At 35.1% G+C, this 17,591-nt stretch overlaps 1 pseudogene; it reads right to left on the bottom strand.

The window, feature by feature from the left end:
- Positions 1 to 4,185: 4,185 nt before the first annotated feature.
- LOC143578213 (leucine-rich repeat extensin-like protein 2 pseudogene) lies at positions 4,186 to 5,625 on the bottom strand (annotated as a pseudogene).
- Between the last annotated feature and the right edge of the window lie 11,966 nt (positions 5,626 to 17,591).

Here is a 17,591-nt window from a genome sequence, read left to right as displayed (position 1 = left end):
GAATTTGATGATAGCCCTTATAGGCATCCAGGAAACATTTGAGCTTGAATGGCGCCACAGAGTCCACCTTCGCATCAATATTTGGGAGGGGGTAACAATATTTTGGACACGCTTTGTTGAGGTCCTTGAAATCAATGCACATTCTCCATGACCCATTGCTCTTCTTTACCATCACAGGATTGGCTACCCATGTTTGGTATCGTATTGGGCGAATGATATTTGCGCGCAGTAGATCTTCTACTTGCTCATTCATGGCCTTTGCCTTCTCATCTCCCATGACTCTTTTCTTTTGAGCAATTGGCTCTACAGACTTGAATGTGTTGAGAGAATGCTGCGCCAGGTCTCGCGGGACCCCAGTCATATCAGAATGTTGCCACGCGAAGACCGATATATACGTTGTGAGCAATCTTTTCATTCTCACCCTTGTGTCATCTGATATCGTAGCTCCGATTGTGATTGTTTGTTCTGGGAATTTTGGGTTGAGAATCCATTCCTCTGGCGCGTTGTTTGCCACTGGAAGCTTCATTCTCCCCTCTCGAGGTGTACTTGTTACTGCGCATAAATGATCTCGATACACAAATGTTACTCCTGTTGGTGTTGGGAACCCCAACGCGCCGTGCGCTGGTGACGGTATGGCATTGAATTGGGCAATCGTTCCTCTACCCAAGATCATATTATGGCATGAAGTGGTGGGCAAGACCAAGAAGTTGACAATTTCAGCTCGCTTGTGCATTTCATCCCCCATAGTTAGTTCGAACTGTATCTGACCTAGGGGGTGAATAATTTCGTTTGAGACACCCGAGATTGGTGCATTCACAACTTCGAGCCTTGCTTGGTCTGCTGGATCCAACTTCCTGAAACATTGCTCATACATGATGTCTGATTCACTACCGGTGTCCACCAGGACTTTTGACACCTCATAATGAGCGATGTGTGCAGTGATGACTAGAGGACTGCTGATGGACGGGCCTCCTCTGATTCTTGGGAAGATTACTTGTTGCTCGCGCCAATCCCCTTGGGTTTGCGCGTTTCTCTTCCTCGATCTTTGCCCTTGCCTTCCTCCTTCAGCTACACAGATTCTTTTGAATTTTTTATTGGCTGAGGCTCCGTCTGGTTGTTCATTCTCTGGTCTTGGGTTTTTTACTAGGTGAGCCAACTTGCCTGATTTCACATCTTTTTCAATTGCATCCTTCAAATGATGGCATGCATCGGTGTTGTGCCCTGTGGATTTGTGAAACTCACAATATTTGTCACTGTTTGGTGGTCCCTTATGGAGTAATGGCCTGGGGCTTTTAAACTGGACATTCTCTGTGCTTAACACTTGCGAAGGCGTTTTGGTGAGGGGAGTCCATATTCTTGGTAGAGGTCAATTAGGCTCTTTGCCGCCTTCCTTCTTGTCACCCTCTCCGCGATTAAGAATGTCTTTTTGGGGCTGGGGTGAACTTTGTTGCGCTTGCTTTTCTGCGGGAGAATAATTGGTTTGTTGCAACCTGGACCATACAGAGTTTTGTTTGCCCCTCCTTTCATTGTTGCGTGGTGCCTCTGTTTGATGCCGTCTATCTCTTGCTCTGTCTTGGGCAATTTGTTTTTCATTTCGCGCGAAGACTCGCGATGCTTCCATAAGCTTAGCCCAAGTGGTTGGCATGCCTTCTCTGCTCACGAGAGCTCTGCGGAGTTGATCACTGCGCGCACCTTGTATGAAGGCAACGCGCAAGAGTTGTTCAGTAATGCCTCCAATTGCAAGAGATTCCTGATTGAAACGAGTTATGTAGTCCTCAATGGTTTCATCAATCCTGCGCACGCAGTGCATGATGTCATCGGGGTCGCGCGTGTGTCTGCGCTGCTGTACAAAGTGAGCCTGGAACTTTTCCAATAGCTCTTCGAACCCATCGATTTGTCCTGTCGGCAAGCTTTCGAACCAGACACGCGCTGCGCCCGTGAGGCAGCGAGCAAACATGTGACACCATGTTGGCATCGTCCAGCTTTCTAGGTTTCCAGTGTTGTAAAAACCTTGTAAGAAATCATATGGATCTGTTGTACCATCGTACTTGCCTAAACCGCTTGGCATCTTGGTTTTGTGTTGAATGGGAGCCTTTGCAATGCACTCAGTGAATTTTGAATGTTTTACCAAGATGGCTGGCCTATATGGTGTGGTTACGTCCACTTGCTCTTTCGCTTGTGGGTTGTATGGTGTGTATAGATCCATATCGGCTTTGGCTCCAGGTGCTATGTTCATGTGTGCGCGAAGCTGTGAACCTCCCGCATGAGTATCTCGCGTCTTCCTCATGCTGTGCACCTCTTCATCATCACTAATATCAGCGTGTTCGGTGTGAACAGAATGACCGTCTTCCTGCGCACGCGCCTTTTTTGTTGTTCTCTGAATGGTTTGTTTATCAAATGCGAGCCTTTGTGTTAAGTCGGCTAACTTTTTGTGTTTTATCAGCTCATTGTATTTGTCCATTAAACGCTGTTGTTCGTTTATGAGCCATTCTTTAGGGTCATTGGTTTCAACTTCTGAACCCATTGGTCCCTTTTGTTTTGTACCAGTTAGATTTTGGAACGTGAGATCGTCTGGAGGAGTTTCAGTCTAGCTATGAGGTGTTGTGTTGAAGGGGTGGTTACTGGTGGTGCGCGCAGTGTCACGCGGCGCCCTCAGAACCTGATGTCCCTCATTAACATCCTCAAGCTCATTATCCTCCAGAACTTGATCATTGTTTCGAACACCGGAAACCATGGTGAAGATTTTCAGAGAGAACTGATGAGATAGTGGTTTTGTTGCCGTTGTAACAGGTGATGGCGCCAATAAAGAAGCGTGAATCGATTTACTTGTATTCGATCTACGTTCCTCGGGTGTGAGTGTGCTATATCACCGATGGTTTTCCGGAATATGAGTTCTTCCACCTACAAAACGAACAGCACCGTGAACTTACCCCTCAGAAAGGGACAGAGGGGTCCTCTTTGGGGTAACCCTCCGGTGTGAGAATAAGATATTGCAGGAGAAGATAATGAGAATGTGAAAATGAGTAAGGACTTAGAATGTATTTTCTTGCTTACCTCCCACTGTGGAGGTGGTGTGGTATTTATAGTATTAGGGTTTCCAATGATTGGGCTCAGACCCAATTAAGGCCTTTTTGGCCTCCTCCTATTGCTTCGCGCCACGTGTACTTAGGACACCTGGTGCTTTTTTATTGATTATTCTCTGACCAAGGTATTTTACCTGACCCATGTGCCATCACGTGGTAGCACATGGGCTTTGCTGAGTTGTCCATCCTTCATTGGCAGCTGTCAACATCAGCATATTCTTTATTCCTTAAAAGATACATTCTGAAAGGTTGTCTGATGAGCACAATCATGGTTGTCCTTATCCTGATTTGGATAAGGACGTGGTTGATTGTGTGCATGTGTGATATGCGCCTATCCTGGGGATGCGCGAGGTCTTCTCTTTATTCTCACGCGCAGATGTTTCATGCGCAGATGTGATATGCGTGAGCATGTGATATGCGCAAGCATATGTAATATGCGTGAGCATATGTGATATGCGCCACGCGCAGATGTGATATGCGTGAGCATATGTGATGCGTGAGCATATGCGATGCGTGAGCATATGCGATGCGTGAGCATATGTGATATGCGTGAGCATATGTGATATGCGTCACGCGCATAGGTTTTGGCTTTGTGTCTTCATGACATCCTGATTTCAAGCCTCTTGTCTATATCTTGTGGGTTGACCCGCCCCGCTCGATGTTAAGGCGGGTGCATACCTCTTCACCAGTCCCACCCGACCGGCCTAGTTTATCAAGCTTAGTTGGCATTGGCAATTTGTTATTGTCTAGTCTAGACTTGCATAGATCAACGATGGCTCGACTCACTCAATTAAACAATGCTAGTATTGAGTCAACGAGTGTGTGCTCAACTCACATGTTAGTTCTACTAATGAAATCAAAAGCAGATAAACAAATTATGAATACCGCCAAATAGGTCTCACATGCCTTTTCTACTGTTACATCATGCTAAATTGTGACATTTAAAGATAAAACATATATTAATGGATATGCTGATTTGCTGATGTAAATATGTCATTTATTCAACTTTGTAACCAAAATAAAAAAAAATGTAATATAAAACTAGAACACTTGCTAAGTTGCTATAATAAAATAAATAAATAACTAAATAAATAGTTAACCTCCATTAATAATGCTGGTCAAATACTGTACCAAATCACTAAATCTTTCTTAAAAACATGTGTTATCCAATATCCATACAACCACAAACAATAATTACATATAAGTAACAATCTTTCCCATATTACCCCCAACAAAACCTCTACTCCTCAACATTTCCAAGGGTATTTTCGTCCAAATCATCTAAACATTCAAGATTTCTTGAACAACTTATAACTCAAGGGGCTGATGAATTTACACTTAAAGATTGTAACAATGCCCCACAAGCAAGAGGCCTAATAGATGGAATTCTAAGACAACTTAACCCACCACCCGGGACCGTATCACAATCGGGTTCGGGTCGTTGCATCGCCAACCCGGGTATACAATTCAACGCGATATCAACCCCGACATTTATATCATACAACTTAGCACATTGTGCACTAAACCCGGATATAAAATTATACGCGACACTCAACTTCAACAAACTTCGCAACTCGCAAACCAAATCCGGTAACTCACCCGATAACTTATTATGCGCGACATTCAACACCTCAATATCCTCCAAACACGAAATCGTATCGGGCAAATGACCCATCAACGAGTTAAAACTCGCGTCAAACACTTGTACATCCGACCACATCCCAATCCCTTGCGGTATACACCCGGTTAACTGATTTTTCATAAACAAAATCTCCTTCAATTTCGGACTAGAGTACCCGAAACTAACCGGGATATTACCCGTAAGCTTATTATTCGCCAAATTAATAACCGAAGCAGGCGAATTCGCTAAATTTTGCGGAATCTCACCGGAAAAAAAGTTATTGTTCAAGAAAATTGCATCTAAATTTTTATTAAACAAATCTTGAGGGATTGGTCCTGTAAATGAATTAAACCTAAGGTCTAAATACAAAAGATTTGGGATTTGAAGGGTTATTAATGGAAATGATCCGGTAAACTGGTTATTACTAAGGTCAAGTTCAGTGAGGGCAAAAAGGTCTTTTAACGTGTTTGGAACAGTGCCTGTGAATCTATTGCTGTTGAGATGTAGAAGTGATAAGTCTGTGAGTAAAGATAGCTCTTTTACCAAAATACCCTCGAGGTTCCCATGGTTAAGATCTATACCTGCAACCACCGGTTCATACGGATCCGGGTCCGGATCACCCGTTTCACCACTCGGATCTGCACAAAAGACACCTTTGTAAGCACACACATTTGACCCGACCCATGAGTTCAGTAACCCTTTCGGGTCGGATTTAATGGCTGACTTCCAGGCTTGAAGGGCAATATAGGCATTTTTGAGATTTGAAGAATATACTGGATTTGGGTTTGGATTTGGATTATAGTTAATATTAACACCGCCGCCGCCTACGCCGACTCCGACACCGCCGCCGACAGAGAATGAAGCAGCATTGACAACGTTGGATGAGATGAAAAGTATAAAGATTAAGGAAAGTAAAAACATCAAGTGGTTTTGGTCCATTTGTTTGTTGGTTATGTTGTAGTTGGAGTAAAATTTGTATTTACAGATATATGTGTGTGTATGGAGAAGATGGAGGTGGGTCTTGAATTTAATGAATTTGTAATGTATGTGTGTGTTTTTTTTTTTATTATTATTTTTTTGGTTAACCGTTAACAAACAGAAAATTGTTTGAGTTAATGGGTGCTACGTATGGGGTAATCTGATGGCAAAAGGTCACCGCCAGCATGCCCGTCTTTAAATATCTTCAAGTTATCTTCAGTTTCGGAGAAAACCCACCCGTTTGAAGGTTTGCTTATGGTAAAACTCAGATACTCTCATGATCGAACTGAAGATCAGAAAGATCCCGATATTCCATTATGGAGACACTCTTGATTGTGTGTGTGATTCCTGCATTATTTTTGTTGGATTTTGTACGTATTGTTGTATTATAATAAGTACAATTGATTTTTTCGAGTATTATTATTGACTTTCTATGATTGTTTGGTTAATTAAATGGCTAATCCTAGAAGTCTAGAATGATTAGCAAATCAAGAAAAGTTTATGTTTTTAATAACAAAACGTGTACCATACACTTTCTATTAAAATTAAGGAAATGGTTTTTCTAGATTAAGTAGATTTCTACGTAAATACAGTAAACATGTAAATCGTCTTACTTATCTTTTGTAAATGACTGTTTACGGTTGATAAATGATGTGAACAACAGCCCCTTCTGATTAAAGAAAATTAACGCTAATAAAGTTTTCTAAATTCACTTAAATTTGTTTTTTTCCCTCTTATGTTGTTCACTTTTTCATTAATTGGTTAAACTTTATCAATACTTTTGTAACTGTTAAACACTTAAATTTAGGGTTTAACTACTAAAAAGTTTCTTTCTATCATAACGGTATTAAGGTATGTAGTAAAAGTGTTAAATTCAAGTTGAACGTTCTAATTCCATGATGAACATCCATGTAGATTTAAGTACATATATAAGAATACTAGTTTTAGAGCCCGTGTCACACACGGGATAATTCAAATTATAAAATTAAAGTAAAACAAATAATTACATATCGTATATGGAAAAAAAATATATTACATCTATACTTGTATCTATACAATGTGTACATAAATTGATTTTATTTATATCACAAAATGATTTTTTTAAATGAACCTAATAAAAAAATGCACGTGCAAAAACGTACCCGAAAATGCTTCTTTCTATTGAAAAATTCATTCTCGGTGTCATATATGTAAGAAAGAATTTTGGTTATGAACTAATTTCGGAAATAAGATTTCTCATACGATAGTAGTCCTAACCATTCAGTCTAAATACAAAAGGAACGTTACGTTTATTGATATATTTATCAATTTACCACCCATCAAAGGAAAGTAAAACATTAAATTGTAACAATGAATGTTCTTCAAAAACTATATTTTTCTGAGCTACACCATGAAAAATATTTTGATAAGTTTCAGAGGACTTATCGACTTTGTCATAACGACAACATAAAAAACAACATGTTAACCCATTCAATTTTGTGAATATTTTGTTTCATTTGAGCATAGTTTAGCATGTCATGCTTCCCATACGATGTTCTGATCACCATTGAAAGAAAAATTAATGTTGACATAAATATTTCAAATTTGATAAAAGTTGAGCATTGAATAGGCATGGGGGTGACATGTCGAAAGTTTCTGCAATGTTTTCTTAAATTTTAATATTTGAGGGGAAAATAGTCATTTTGTCAAAGCCCGAACCTTTTGATTATTTCAAAAAATGACCCTTAAAAATAAATTTGAAACCCGAATCATGTTTAAAATTTTTAACTTTCATACTTTTGACATTTTAAAGTCAACATTTTGAACCCTTAACAAATTTGACGATAAATCTATTTTCCATTCTCAAACTTTTAAAAATACTCAAAATTTTCATTTTTGTCTCTAACAAATTTTGAACAAAATGTAGTTAACTTGAACCAAACAATCTATTTACCAACTTTTGATCCATAAAATCAAATTTAAGTTCCACAAAAAAACCCGAAATAATTTTCATTTGAGAAACATGATTTGTTGTTGATTTTTGAAATTCACCAAGTCTTTTGAATATATAGTAAAATAATATGTTAATAATAATATTTATAAAAGTATATAGATATTATATAAATATAGTGTAAAAGGAAAGTGAATAATTATTGATTTATTATATTTATTAGGGTATATTAGTTTTGGAGGGAAAAAATTATAAGAATTAACCAAAACATGACAAGTGCCCACATTTATTTTACTTTATTAGAATAGATAGATAGATGTTTAGAGGTTATGTATGTATGAGTTAGTTGTTCCAAAAAAAAAACACTGTGATAAACGTTATGTAGCTTGACTAAAATTGGCTAATTATAAAACTTGGTTGGTTACTATTTAACGATTATTTCCAACTTTTCACTCTTCATGTTTCAAGGTATTTAATAAAGTAAGTAGTAAGTAGGATTCGTACTTGTTATATTCGGTTCACTTATTTTTCATAATACTAACGTATATAAAATTTACAACAATAGAACACATAATAAAAATTGAATAACTTTAGATGAATAAAAAAGGCTCGGGTAACTTTAGATTTTATACACTTGATAAACATGATTACGACTGAATGAAGTTCTCCCAATTTACTCAAAAGAACCTTTACCTCACTCGAGTGATTCATTTACCTATAATGTTCTATTAATGTTATTTATGCACATTTTCCAATTCATGTTATAATTAATAACATATTCAAATAAAATTAGTGATATACAGAATATGAAACCAATCATATTTGATTTGATTTTTCTTTGCACGTTTAAAGGCCACTGAAAATTTGTGAAAATGAAATAATTTGGACAACAATATAAAGTGATAATAATCCATCTAACTAGACTAGACGAACATTAATTGGTCTCTACGGGGTCGCAAAAGTCCCAGCTAACCAACCAGGCCTGGTCCCTTTTAAACCTTGGTCCTGGGACATGGGGTCTAAGATAACGAACTCTTCAGGCCCAAACCGGTCTTAGGTCTGGACCATTTCTAACACACACTAATTGTTTAATGATCTTAGTTTGTTTTTTTCTTTTTTTTCAAACGGCGACTTGTTGTATTTAAGTTACCGCACTCTTCAAATTTATAGAGTTTTATTGTCCCACTCTGGTCAGACTATTTTGTCTTAACCGGGAACACGCTAGCTTCAGAGTTTGGTTTGGGCGTTTCCCCGGAAAACTATACCGTCGGTTGCCACTTGACAGTTGTTAGTTGTTGTGCCGCGACAAGATCAGAACTTTCTGGCGTAACACATGGTGGGATGAAAACCAGGGTGGGCTCGGAATTCGAACTGACAACCTTGCAAAATGCCTAACTCAAATATTTCATTATCATAGCCCACCAAGAGTGACACGGGTGGGGATCGAACTTGGGTTTCCATTGGAGAACCCAAGCCTCCTACCACTAGGCCACAAGTGTTTAATCAATGATCTGTTTTTTAATCTTTTTTTTTTCTCACATAGTTTTTGTTAATTAACCATAAAATTATTGATGCATTAAAAAATAGTGTTTATAATATCGATTCATATATTAGTTGTTAAGACACGTTTTCTCGTGTTTGGTCACTTTATATGAAACAAAAGTATCAAAAGTTTTATATGTTTAAATCGGTTCTAACCGAATGGACATGTGAATTCAAAATAACATTCAAAATCTTGTACCCTTAAAGCAATCATAAGAACGTTATTATTATGTTATTATTTAAGTCGATTTAATTATCAAAGCATAAGAACGTTATTGATACAATGTTCAAAGGGACGGGTCATTTTACAACCTACCTTCTACCTTATAATCATTCAATGTATGTGTTGCGTTTTTATTTATGTCATATTCGTGTGATCGTGTCCATGAGTAAGATAATGCTCGAATTAACCTTGACATGTATTAAATTTGACTAGCCGGGTGCCCGTGCGATGCGGTGGGTGTTTAAGCGCGGACCATGTTAATCACATAACACTTATAAGTGTTCATGGTTATGGTTTGGTTTAAAACCATAAAACAGTTTAAACCGAATATAGGTGTGGTTTCACAGTTGATATTTTTACTTTGGTCAGTTGGCTAAAATTATCATTCTTCATATTATATCCTCTAAGGTATCATATTTTATTGATGCTTAGTTAGGATTGATGGTACGGTTAAATTAATAAATATTATAAACAACATTTATTATCATAGCTTAAACTGTGAAACCAAACCGGAACCATATCGTAAGTAACATTTTGGTTTCAGTTTTCAATGGTTAAGTTTTGGTATTGGACAAAAAATGATACTAACGTTAGGCTCACAAGTTTAACTTAAAAACCATCAGAATCGGCATTGAACGCCCTTACGTAACATATTAATTTGTTTAAAATTTAAAAATTATAACAATATCATATTCAAATTAAAGAGAATAAAATGTTCGTTTTTATGATGCAATTTTTCTACAAAAATATTAACGTATGAAAAAGTTATTGTCGTTTAAAAATCATGGGTGGGAAGCTAGTTTAAAATTAAAATTAAAAACATAATATGGTTAAAGATAAGGGGGTAAACTTGTAAGGTGGATAAGTTATGTTATGTTTAAAAGACAAGTTTAACCCTATTAACACATGTACTTTATGCATTATATTTTGTAAAACTCTTAAAATTAAGTGTCTTAATTTACCATTGTCTCATGCATTATATATCGTATAGATTAATATTTATCATAAGTTTTAGTGTGGACGGTTGACGTCTTGTCTCAGGAAGGCTCACCTAAGCATTAGGGATGGTTCCAAATGCCGCTAAAAAAGTATAAGATTGAAGAAAAATTTATGAAACCTAAAATATATGAAAGGGAAAAAAAATGATAAGGACATATAGGTGTTTTTAGCATAAAAATTGAGTACTAATTACGATTTTCAGATGTACTAAATTTAGTTTTTTTTATGTTCTTCTAAAATCATTATGAAAATAATTTTTTTTAACGTTAAAAAAGTTTAACATTAAGTGACTTAAATTAAATATATATGAACCATAGTTACTTTTTAGTGATTATTGTTTTTCACTTTTATGAACAGTTATTAAATCGGACTATTGTTTAGTGAATTTTTTTCTTCAATGTTACCTCCTAACCAGGGGTGTCTAAAATACCCGAACCCGATTAACACGCCCTGACTCGAACCCGGATAAGCAAACTCGGGTTGGGTTAAATAGGGTCAAAAAGTATTAATCGGGTTATTCGGGTTAACCCGAATTGTCAATAGGGTCGGGTTTCGGGTTCACTTTTGGAAAAAAGTCGGGTTTTGGGTTAACCCGAATAACCCGATTAGTGGTGATACTTAACTTTAAATACGATGATCAAAAGGTGAAATAAACACTATAAAGGCGATAATGTAAGCTTTACAGAGGAGTTAATTATCTTGTTCATGAACCGTTCAACGAAAATTTCATTTATGATGTATTCATTTATTAAACGAACGACCATGAACACATGTTTCACTCGTTCATCTATGTTTGTGAACGTTCAATTATGATCGTTCATTTAAGTTTGTTTACATTCGTTCATGTTCGTTTACATATTAATAGAAAATTATTAAATATTATCTGTATTTAGTAATTATATCACCCTAATATGTTTTATATTTGTTTGTTTGCGTTTATTTAAATGTGTTCATTTATGTTCGTTAATGTATTTTTGTGTTCGTTAATGTATGTACATATATGTTCCTTCATGTTTGTTTATCTTTGTTTGATTATGTCCATTTATGCTCGTGAACTCTTCGTTTAGATTTTAAATAAATGAACATAAACAAACACGAACATGCTTAGTTTTTAACTAACTAATATGAACACAAATATTTGTTCGATTAAGTGTTCGTGTTCGTTAAAAGTTAAATAAAAGAACACGGGCATACCTTTGTTCATGTATGTTCGATTCGTTTACAAGTCTATATATGTAATTATAAGATAATTGCTTGTAAAAGAAATTGAAAATTGAGTGGAATGAGAAATTTTGCAACATACAAGTTACAAACATAAAAAACAACTTAAAATTATAAAGTAACATGGTTAACCCAATTAAACCTACTAACCCGACCCGACAAATCCGAAACCCGAATAACCCAAACCCGACTAACCTGAACCTTAATAGGGTCGGGTTGCGGGTTAGATATTTTTTAAGGAAAACCCGACTAACCCGACCCGATTAACCCGAAACCCGATCGGGTTGACCCGATGAACACCCATACTCCTAACTCATGTTGATTTTCAAAAAAGGTAATAAGTAATAACTAATACTAACTGTGATTCATATATGATCTATTAGAAAAATATTCATAATAATGGAACACCAGCTAATTAAAATCTAATAACACATCTACCTATTTTAATAAAGTAAAATAAATGAAGACACTTATCATGTTTTGGTTAATTCTCACGATTTTTTTTCCTTCCAAAACTAATATACCCTAATATATGTAATAAATCAATAATTATTCAATTTTCTTTTACACTATATTTATATAATATATATATATATATATATATATATATATATTTCAAAATACTTGGTGAATTCCAAAAATCAACAACAAATCATGTTTCTCAAATGAAAATTGTTTCGGGTTTTTGTGGAAGTTAAATTTGATTTTATGGGTCAAAAGTTGGTAAATAGATTGTTTGGTGCAAGTTAAGTAGTTAACTACATTTAGGTCAAAATCTGTTACGGGTCAAAAATAAAAATTTTGAGTGTTTTTAAAAGTTTGAGAATGCAAAATAAATTTATTGTCAAATTTGTTATGGGTTCAAAGTGTTGATTTTAAAATGTCAAAAGTATGAAAGTTAGAATTTTAAATATGATTCGGGTTTCAAATTTATTTTTAAGGGCATTTTTTGAAATAATCAAAAGGTTTGGGATTTGGCAAATTGACTATTTTTTTATCAACTATTAAAATTGCGAACACTTTCGACATGCCACCCCCATGCCTATCAATGCTTCTAACTTTTATCAAATTTGAAATATTTATGTCAACATTAATTTTTCCTTCAATGGTGATCAGAACGTTATATGGGAAGCATGTCATGCAAAACTATGCTCAAATGAAACAAAATATTCACAAAATTGGATGGGTTAACATGTTATTTTTTATGTTGTCATTATGACAAAGTCGAGAAGCCTTCTGAAACTTATCAAAATCTTTTTCATGGTGTAACTCAGAAAAACATAGCACTTGAAGAACATCTATTATTACAATTTAATGTTCTACTTTTCTTTAATGAATTTTTCAATAGAAAGAAGCATTCTCGGGTATGATTTTGCATGGACATTTTTTTATTAAGTTCATTTAAAAAACCATTTTGTGATATAAATAAAATCAATTTATGTACACATTGTATAGATACAAGCGTAGATGTAATACATTTTTTTTTCATACACGCCATGTAATTATTTGTTTTACTTATAATTTTATAATTTGAATTATCTCGTGTGTAACACGGGCTCTAAAACTAGTAAGGGAATAAAGACGAATTGGATTTTAATAATCCCAACTTAATCTAGTTAGCCGATAATCATCTCAATTTAAAAATAGTTGTCATATGTCCATTCTTTCACACAATTTGTTTTCATTGGACATATGTTAATAAAAAAAAAAAAACTCAACGACGCTAAGTTTTTTTAAATTTCAAATTGATATTTTAGGGCTTTCGAATGGAATGGGATACGAATCGATTGATGTAAACTTACCTCGTGATTCGAACAACTTGATTTTTGTTAATTAAAAGTTTACACCCCGGAATTGAAGCACCTTTAGTCGTTTGGACCACCATTTTGAGGAAAGCTTTACATCAATTGACTCGTATCCTCATTCCGAATGAAAGCCCTAAAACATCAAATTGAAATTTGAAAAAAACTTAACGTCGTTAGTTTTTTTAACGGAGGTCCAATGAAAACAAAAGGTGTTAAAATTAGGACCGGTGACATCTACTTTCTAAATTGGGATTATTACTGCCCAACTGTATTAAGTTGGGATTATTAAAATCTAATTTGCAGGAATGGCAAATTGAGGAATGATTTAAATAAAACATTAAGTTATTATACTTCAAAAGTTTCTTAATTTATTCATGAAATTCAAAATCCTAAAAAATAAAAATGTTTTTTTTTCTCTTTATTTATCTTCTTTCTATTTCTCATAAAAAATCTAATTTGCAGGAATGGCAAATGGAGCAACGCACTAATGTAAGCGTAAAGAAAAAGGGAAGTCCACTCCACCATACCCATGCCCTGATACATATTACGTACATTCAATCTCAAGTACAACATCAAGAATGAATATGGAATTTGTATGAAAACTCAACATATTGAATTAATGAATCTAATCAAAAAGTTAAGAACCAAAATTACTGGAATAGTCAAGAAAACATAAATAAAGTAGTTTTCAAAATTTAACAAATTACAAGAAAATTCGATCAAGTACCTATTGTGGTTTAGTTTTTGGTGTGGTATGGATAGTATCAGCAGATGGTGCAAGGTAACTCCCATTTGTGTTTTTTCGGTTCGTGATTTTTGGAGTGGCATAAAAGTGTGGGGCTCGGAGACCGGTAGAAGGAGGTGCTTCACGGGGTAATTATTATTGCGTGTTGGAGAATGTAGAAAACGAGAATGATAGAATCTTTGAAGGAAAACACGTGAAGATTGAAGAGATTATTGGAGATATAAAATCGTTACGTTTTCTTTGGTATAAACATAGATCCAAATATAAAACGATAGGGTGGTCGAATTGGTGTAATTTTAGCTTCATGTAGGTTTCGTGTTGTTTTATTGGCGGCTCTCCTCCGACGTGTGGAGGAGGTCTGTTTGGTGTTCTTGGTTGTGTGTTTATAAAAGTATACCGTTTGAAAAAAAAAGTTTCTTCTTCCTAATGAGTAGGTTGGTTATAGATTATACAATGCGTTTGGAATGAAAGTCTTAAGGTTATAAAAGAGTCGTATATGATATTTTTTTTAATAACCTAACATGGTACATATGTGTTGTTATCCCAAAAGAGGTAAAAAAAAATGGATGTGGAATGATTAGATAGTTGAGTCTCCTGTAAAGTAATATAGAAAAAGTTAAATTCCTTTTAAGTTTCTTAACCCAACGAGATTTTCATTTTCATTAGTCTCTCGCTGCTCTGTTATTACGGGATAATTATTTCATGTTTTCATGAGGAAGCCGCACGTGAATCCACTTCTTCACATTTTTTTAAAATGATCTTAGTGCAATTGGTTGCCGTTAAACTTGGAAAGGCTAACCATCCATATTGATCATGTTGAGACCAACCATATGAACTAGAGGTGCACAAACCGGGTATTCTCAGGAACTGGAACCGGGTAGGAACCGGAACCGGGCATAGTCAACAAAAGTCAAAATCGGGTCCGGGTAGGAACCGCTTCCGGGTATAGTCGGGTATTTGACCGGGTTTTGACCGGTTCCATCGGGTTTCGGGTAGAACACGACCGAGTATTGGCAGAACCGGTTCCACCGGGTCCGGGTCGGTTCCGGTTCCAGTTTCAGAGGGAAACCAAAGACCTGGTCCATACTCGCGGGTAGGGTCGGGTCCGGTTCCAGGTAGGAACCACCGTGTCGGGTCTGGACCCGGTTGTTTTGTGCACCTCTAATATGAACGATAATAAGGGTATTTATGTCCTTTTTCAATTGGATTAGAATCCACTGTGATTGGGTCGCCTGCTAAGTTTTGTTTTGAGTTTTCCAAAAATATCAGCCCAATGTTATCATTAGCCCATCATTATTAAGAGAAATGGTAGGTGTCAAACTTGAGTATGATTCAGGCCCACTCGGTCTATTGGGCTCCAAAGATCCATTAAGAGTGTTATTTGTAGTCGTCAATGTCCGTTTTAATTTCAATTAAAAACAGCAATACACACACACACACACATATATATATATTAACAAAAAGAACTATATTCGTTTGCAAAACCCACTCAAAATCTAACTAGATTTTACTTGAAGGTTTGTATCTTTTCTAAAGGATTTAAAACATTTCAATCAACCAAATTGAGGTTCATGGATCTACACACATGAGAATCTAGACTTATTTTTCTATTCAAATGGGATCTATTTATATATCAACCTAACAAGTTTAGCTCACAATTTCTTTAATGGGTTTGTAGATGTATTTTTTGTTAAATGATGATGTGGGATGCGTTTAGACATTAATATTGAAGATGTTCTTAACAGAATACAATCAAAATAAGCGCTCAAAGAAAGAAGCATCAATTATTCAATCAAAAATTAACAAGTTAGCCTAAAAGCAAAACCAATAGATAGTATTATTCACAACTTCTATTTGTATATCTATGTATACAAAAACAATACAAGAAATTAAATAGAAAGAAACAAAATAATAACTCTAGAAAATATTTAAAAAAATAGCCATAAGATTATAAAATGTAATCATGGTGGTGATGATTTTCATGCAGTAAAGAAGGGTTCTTTTTTTCTTTTTTCTTTTGGTTTGCTCTTCTATCTTGGTTGCAACCTTTTCTTGAATTCTTTTTTCTTCTTTTTGGATGCTTCTTTTTTCTTTACCAAGATGGGTTGTGTTGTACCTGATCACCTGTATATATGCATCTAAGGCCAAGGGTAAAGATGGAAAAGTAAAAAAGTAAAAGACTGAGAAAATGGGGTCTGTTTGTTGGTGAAAAGAACTAAGGTTCAAGTAGGGTGGTGATCATGATAGTGATGCTGTCTTTTTTTTTACTTGTTTTTTTTTTAATTTTTTTATTTACTGATTTCAATGATGATCTTGACAGTAAGGATCAGGCCAAAAGGTGGAGTACTTCAACCAATCTGCCTCTTGGTGGTTTGTGATTGATGATTCCTGCATTTTCATCACAACAAGAAAACAAAATTCAAGTTAGATTCTAGGGTTAAAGATCTCAACAACAAAAAATTATAGACTCATGTTATTGTTTAAATGATTGTAGAGACTATAAATCAAACCCATATTTAATTGATGTTATCCTACCGTTAAATAAAAGGTGAAACCCAAAAGTTAAATGCCCGTGTGACTGTCTGTTTACATAGCTATACAATTGTTTAGATGTCCATTTACATGGCTACAAGGCCATTTAAATGGAAACTGCTTGGATATAGCGCAGTTTAACTATAATACCCAAAATCTAAATTAATGCGCATTTAAAAGTTAAAACACCTTTTGTGACAAACGACCAGAGATGTGCATTATACAGATTACAGATCGATGACGCAACTAAAAATTGGGTGTACGTACAATGAATCACTAGGAATTCGAGTATGATGGTTTGGGAAGAAATTATTATTATTGAGGAAATAACTATTAAATTGCAATTAAAAGCAAAATATATCTTTATCTTTACCCTTTAAACAGCTTTTTATATCTTAATTTTTAATAATTTGGATATTAAATAATTAAAAAGCTCACAATTTTAATCACTTTTTGCTAAACACTAGAAACTCCATTTATAAAATAGTATTCCTATGCCTTAAATCAAGAAGGGTTACCTTTGTTTTTTTCTATTTTTAAAAGAAAGAAAGAAAAAGTTGGTCATGTATATGGAGGTTACACCTAAATTTCATGGTGCTTTTAGCCTTCAATCACATAGGGTCGTGTGTTTCTCTTTGTCCTAGGATGCCATTCATCACAAAAGTTTTTGGGTCATCTTACATCATTTTTAGAGCTTTAATTTGCCTTTTAATTCAAAATTATCAGTTGGTTGCAACCGAATTTTGAAACTTTAGATCATCATACAAAAAAACTTTCCTCCAAAGGGTTGGAAGGGCACCATTTTATTTGATGAGTGTTAGAAGCACAATTATGCCCTATTGTACTCAAATATCATATGCTATATTACGAAACTTAAGCTAAAGCTACAAGAAAACGACATCATTGGAACAT

This window comes from Bidens hawaiensis, unplaced genomic scaffold (assembly GCF_021521415.1).
Source record: "Bidens hawaiensis isolate Kalapana, Puna unplaced genomic scaffold, B.hawaiensis_p1.1 tig00029063_1, whole genome shotgun sequence".
Classification (NCBI taxonomy): Eukaryota; Viridiplantae; Streptophyta; class Magnoliopsida; order Asterales; family Asteraceae; genus Bidens; species Bidens hawaiensis.
The sequence above is the reverse complement of the archived record's forward strand: the minus strand, read 5'-3'. Positions and strand labels throughout refer to the sequence as shown.